Raw genomic sequence first — 6774 nt, 5'->3', positions numbered from 1 at the left:
TTCTTATATTTTAATTGCAATATACATTTTCCAACCAAAACCTCTTTCTGTTTTGTTCTAAATTCAATGCAGGATAATAAGTGGTTTTGAAAAGCTGATATGGAATGGAACACCCTTTGGTTAGTGTTCATCCACTTGCCTTATTAGTAGCTCTGGAATACTGGATTTCAGCATTTGCTTGTGGTATTAGTGCTGGCATTTTATTTCTCTTCTTTGCATTATCTTAGTCTGCAAGGTTTTTGTGGTAAACACTGCTGGTTTACAAAGCATGAAGCAAAGTTATGTTGCTATAGAGATGTTTGCTATAATGGTAATACCTTATTATGTATTAAGATAATAGAATATTATACTGCCTGAGAGAAAAACACGTACAAATCTTGACAAATGTGAAGTGCAGTGTAACATGAACATTTAAACACAAGTGAAAAAAAGGCAAAATATCCAGCAACATCTGCTTCAGAAGAATTTTAGATCCATACAGTGAGATAGTCAACATAAAAATCTATATTCTTGTAGATGTTTTTTCAAAATTTATGTATGATGCACATTGTTGTTATGGTCATGGTAGTATGAAACAAAAAAGTAAGAGAGAAAAATAAAACAGTTCAATAAATTTATCAATAACCAGCATCTTCAGTGAACCTCAAAATTGTAAAGAGTCTCTGTGGACAGGTGATCACCTCAGGATAGATATTGAAAATTCTGGATTTTCTGAAATGCATAGTAAAGGACAATCAATTAAATGGCAGACAGCTGTATGAAATCAAAGACCTGGATATGATACAGCAAATGGTAGACGGGGACAGAAAACATCTTCCTTTGATCTAAATCTGCTTTGAGACAAGGAGTTCCTCACAGCTGAGGTTGTCCATGGTTTTCCTATGTTCTAATCTATTTCTCTAAAACTCATTCATCTTCAATAGCCACCATACCTAATGACCTGTTTGAAGAAGTATTCTAGAAAGGAGGGCATGGTGGAAGTGTTAGGAAGCCTTACCTGAGTAATTGCACCAGCAGGTTGCACCAACCCTTCTCTCTGCATTTGCCAGGTTCTCCCAAATGTCAGACGAGTAAAAACTTCAGAAGCTGCACACATTTGTGGAGCAGACAAGTCTGTTTTTGTTTACTACTCCTCCTTCATTTTCCTGGAGTGAAGCACTCAGAATAAAACTATGTGTTACTACGTCACTATTATGGCCTTTGGGCAATTGCTGCACATGTGAACTTAGGGGAAGATTCTTGTATTTTTGAAAGCCAGTTGTTTCACAGTATGAGATGTATTCAAGTGGTCTTAAAATTAACTTCACAGGAGCTGTTCCTTTCCCAAGGAGTAAAACAAAATCATTGATAATATTTTTAGGTGCAAAAAGGTATAGATAATTTTAACTACAATTACAAATCTGTGTAGATTGGATTGTCCAAAACACAAAACTACTGGCTTTCTCAGTGGCCATGGTCAGGAACAATGGTCTTCATGATTTTAACCCCCTCACGGGTCTTGGGTACCTGGATCTTCAGCCTGCCCATTTCTCCATTAGCTGAGGTGACTCAGACTGGGAAGCACTGGAGCTACACCCCTGGGAAATTGTGCTGCAGCTGAGGGTTAGTAGCCAGAGAGCCTCAGTCCCCAGGGCATGGAAGTCTCCCTGTTAGCAATGGTTTATTGCCTTCCCTATTCACTAGACCAGTCCTGTTCATCAGGTCTGTAAAAAGTGTGAAAGTCTATAATTTCTTTATAAAAGTCAAGAAGACTAGTGTTAGACTATAAGCTCTTCAAAGCAAGAGCTTGGTCACACAATTCTAGCTGGGGCCATGGCTCTTACCACAGTGCAAATAACGAAGATATAAAATGTACAATGCTGTCCAAATGGAGAGGCTAAGCACAATACAGCTGCATTTTCACTTTCCAGATTAATAAGCTGTCTGTGCAAGAATTCAAACTGAATGTGAATCCTGCCTTTCTTCTTGAACTTTGGGAGGTCTTCATCACACGTAACCAATGTTATTGCACAGTACCTATCCCCTTCTGCTAGCAGTACCATGTAAAAAACTCTGGTTCATTGTTTAAAATAATGATCAGCTTAGGACTTCTTCCATATAACTGCACATGAAGCAAATAGCCAAATCACAAATTGGCTCCTGTTCAAAAGTTTCCTAGCAACAAAACAGGTAGTGCAGCAAGCAGCAAGTCAGGCTGTATACTGCCAGTATCTGGAATGATGAGCTATACACAAAAGGGTGCTCTTTATGTAACAGGCACTTGTTCTAAGACTGAATGGTGCCTGCAGGATGCAGGACTACTTTGTAAAGTGAAGTCAGGAATACAAAAAGCTATGACCCACAGCACTCTGTTATTACATTGTTAACCTCTCTAGTCAATATTTTGTAATTTTTGTAGAAGAAAATAGGGGAAATAAGGAATAGGGAGGGGTAAACAGCTGCTTGGTCCTTCGTTAATGTATTTGCTATGAAGAGAGACATCTGTATTGTTAATGGGGCTTGAAGGACAAACAGGTGTTATGAGTATCTCTTTAAAGTGTACTCAAATGCCATGCCAGAAAATTACCATTAAATCATGACCACAACTAGTACCCTGTTGTTCTGACTCAAATATTAATAAGATCAGCTTTTCTTTGGAGCTTTGGAGATTTTTGTTTTCAATTGGCAGTACTTCGGGAGCAGGACTATCTATTGGTTTTAGTTTGTATAGCACCAATCCAGCAGGAGCCCTCAGGACTAGGCTTATTGTGCATTTTAGTCGTTGAGTTGCCTTGTTGCCTTGGAAGTACAGATTCTAAGAGGTCCTCCTAATCACCTCCTGCCTCCTCCAGGCATTTTTCCCCCGATGCAGGTTGCCTTTCCCTCTGCTGTGTGTAGGTACATGCTTGTACACTTGCCTGGCTCTCTGAAATTCTATGTGCATATTTTCCTTCTGTGTAAACAGCATTATGTGAAAGTCTGGTTCAGGAAGGTGACCACATAGGGGGCAAGCAGATATGACTGCAGAGGCAGCAAAGTTCCAGGAACAAGTGACTTCAAATAAAGTAGGGAGGGTCTTACACCTGTGGTGCTACTGCAAAGTGCAGCAGAGCAGGAGCTGAACTGTCAGGAGCAAGATGCAGGAGCATCCTGTAGATGCCTGTGAGGGTGCTTTGCCCTTCCCATCTGTCCCTTGTGGTCCCTGTGGCTATGTCCACCAGGCCTTGCTCTGCAGCTCCTGAGGCTGGCTGCTGCCCGGGCAGCCTTCTTCATGGTCAGCCCACCCACACCACAGCCCTTTTTGTTAATATTTGGTTTTTAGTTCACTTCAACAACATCACTGATGGACAGTGCTTTAGGAAAAACAGATCTGAAGCACTCCTGCCAAGTGGGAAGGGAGTTCCCATGGCTATTTATCACTTTTTCTTACCACCTTATGTAACTACTTTGGAGGACTTTGTGATTAACTTTCCAAATTATGCAGTGGCTCCTGCTTTTCCTTGTTTCGTGTGTGAGATTACTTTTATATTGAATTTCCCAATGTATTATTCACATTCTAAGCCTTAGAGTAGTCATATTTAATTTTGTTAATCTCCATCCAACACTACTCATCACCCTCGAGCCTGGTGTTTTGAGTTTCATAGTGATTCCACTATAAATACATGAGTTCCTTACACTCACACTGAAGCCATGTTATTTTCCTGTCACATTTTGCTGTACTTTGACAAAGTAGGTGCACTTTGTACACTCATCTTTCTTGAGGCTTTTTGTCTTTTGCACCCTCCCTTGAAGATGTTAGGATATATTTTATGGACCAGGAGACAGCTTTGCAAAATATTTTAACTGCAGGGGAAAAAAAAGAAAGTTTCAGAGAATCAGAAAAACCTCTGTAAGTAGTGGTAGGATTTCCAGTTATTTATAAAGGCAGGGGGATGCTGAGGTCACATCTGCATGGCCTGGCAGGGCTGTGACTCTGCCCTGGGATTTGGTCCGAAGCTTCAAGGAACTGCAGCAACTGAGGTTTTGGGATTTTGTGTGAGTGTTGAATATGCCAAGGAGTTTCTAGCTATTGACTATCCAGAACAAGCAGTGACACTAGGGCAACAATCTTTTTGTGCCTAATACTGGGGTCACATGGAAATGTCTCTTCTTGCTGATGAAGGCATTACCTTGACAACCAGGGTGGTGATGATGCTTAATTGCAGAAATAATTAATATTATTCAGTCACACTTGAGAAGACAACAGTCTATAGCATGACACATCCCTACAGTGACTTGTCTCCTGGTGAGACTCCTAGTTCAAAGAAGACTCTGTTCTATGACTCTTGGTTTTCCATCTGCAGCCCACTCTTCTATACTGTTCTCCTTCTTGTAACCAGATGGGCTTCTCTCACACCAGTCTCATAGAAAGCTGAGAGGCTTTTAATGAGTTTAGAAATAGACAAATGTGTTCAATAACTTGCACCTTCAGATGATGAGTTTGCAGGTGGGATTTGCTTTGGGCTCCAGACACCAGCAAAAATATCAGGGTTTCTAGCTGCAGCAGAAATAGTCCTGCCCAGTCAAGGAAAAAGTAGAAAAAAAAATAACAATACGAAATGCAACTGCTTCCTAAAAATAGTATAATGAAGCCACAGCATCAGAGAAAAGTCCGTTCACAGTTTAAATCTTTAAGTGCTGAAATGCCAATTCCTTACTGACAGCGATACTGATTTAGAAATATAAGAACATTGTAAACTAAAGGATTTTGACTATGGAATCAGAGTCAGCTGTATCCTAATGGCATTTTATCCTTTATTCTTCAAATCAGCTAGCATTCACACTTGTGCCCTGAGGAGACAGAAAGCAATTTCAGACTTCTAAACTTCTCCAGATTTTGCACACAGCTTTTTATTGCAAGAAAAGAGGAGTCATGCTTTAAGCAGTTCATACTGGAAATGTTACATTCAATCCACATGCAGTAGTTAACAGTACAGTTATTAGTTTTGGGAAGGCTCAGGTAACTTGCACTGGAGAATGTGGGTCTTGTGAATGGCTCTGATTCTCTAGTAGATTAGTTTATTTTGAATCAATCCACCTTAAGATATTAGCAAAATAGAAAAATTCCTACCTCTATATTTTTGGGGGTTAATCCTGCATGTTCAACAAGAACGGTCACAATGAGAGTCTGGCTACCGGGAGACAGAGTCAGACTCTGGGGGTCAAAATAGTCCAGTGGATTTTGGGGGAAGGTGAGAAGGGTTAGGTCAGTCAGTGATCTTTAGGTGTGTTTGCTGTGGTGGACTGAAATCAGGGCACTTTACCCTGACAGACCTATGAGCCCATTGCTCAGTGTTGCAGCTGCTACCACCAGTCCTCTTATCACTACTTTCATCTCCTTCCCAGTCTGAAACTTCCCCAAAATATCTGGTGCCTATGGTCCAGCTCCATAATCCCCACCAGTGAAAAGCACAAATTACAGCTCCGTTTTGCAGTGCAGAGTTGAAAAAACAGCTGGTTCACATGCACATAAGTGTTACTTAGAAAAGAAGTCACAGTTGCATCTTGCAGTGATGCTATAGCTAAAGTTAGAAATACATAAAACTGTCTGGAAGACCCTAAGTCACTGTGGTCCTTGCTGAGGTCAAACGAAGTGGGGTGATGATCATGGGCATCAAGTCAAGCCGATGCAAATTTAGGAGTGTTCAGTAATCCAGGCACAGGGTGGCAACAGGCAGACATGGCAGTCACATGAAGGACAACACCAGCCTTGGTGCAACAATGGAATTTTGGTAAAGGATAATATTAAACACACCAAAGGATACTTGAAGTATAAGGACACATAGTGGCTGGTAAGAAAGATGGTTCCTCATTCAGAAGTGTTTGATCTTTATCATCAATTGTCAGCTGACACAAGAAAATAAAAATCTCAAAGATATTCTTGATAGGAAAGTTTTTCAGTTGAATAAAACTGGATTTAAGCCAAATGGTCGGTCTGAACGTATCAAACCATCTGGTTCCAATATTAATGGGTTTTAAATGGTAGTTTTTTGGTATAAATCAACTGTGCTATGTAAAAAAGTAATTTTTAAGTGGAAAACTAATATTTTCCTTTGAAAAAGGGTTAATACATTGAATTTTGATATTTCCTCCAGTTTGTCAGGATGCAGAATTCTCTTGAATTTTTTAGGTTTTAGTAAACATACATTTTGCTATGAAAAATGTAATAACTGAGAAATCGCTGGTCACATCCAGAGACATTTATACAACCACCATATTAAAACATGACAGATTATCATTTTAGGTAAGAAATTAAAAGCCAGAGGCAAACAGACAGTAGGAGACTGTAATGCAGGAATATTAGCATTAGAAGGCAGCGTGGGACCTTCAGCATACTGATGAAGATCAGCATATGCTAATCAAATACTAGATTCATAGAGAGAGAATGTGGATTTATGTTCAAGCTGCATAACCTGTCAGATGCAAGATTCACTCTTGTTTTAGAAAAGACTTCATGGCTAATTAAATTTAAGCTGCAGTGCAGAGGGTTAGCAGATGAAGAGGACTGGTGAACTGGAAGAAGAAAACATATGAAGTTAAATGTCACAGCTTCCTACCAACCCTGACTGATGGGATTAGATTTACAATTTTGAAAATAGACATCAAGAGTGCAAAGATGTCAATAAAATTATCATCTGGATATTGTGTAATCTATAATGATTTTTTTTTTTTTTTTTTTTTTTTTTTTAGGAGCATTGCTCAGGAGCAAATTGCATCTATTTGATAACACACTGTTAGTTCACTTTACTATATACA

This window comes from Columba livia, chromosome 2 (assembly GCF_036013475.1).
Source record: "Columba livia isolate bColLiv1 breed racing homer chromosome 2, bColLiv1.pat.W.v2, whole genome shotgun sequence".
NCBI classification, from domain to species: Eukaryota; Metazoa; Chordata; class Aves; order Columbiformes; family Columbidae; genus Columba; species Columba livia.
This window is presented reverse-complemented; position numbering follows the sequence as displayed.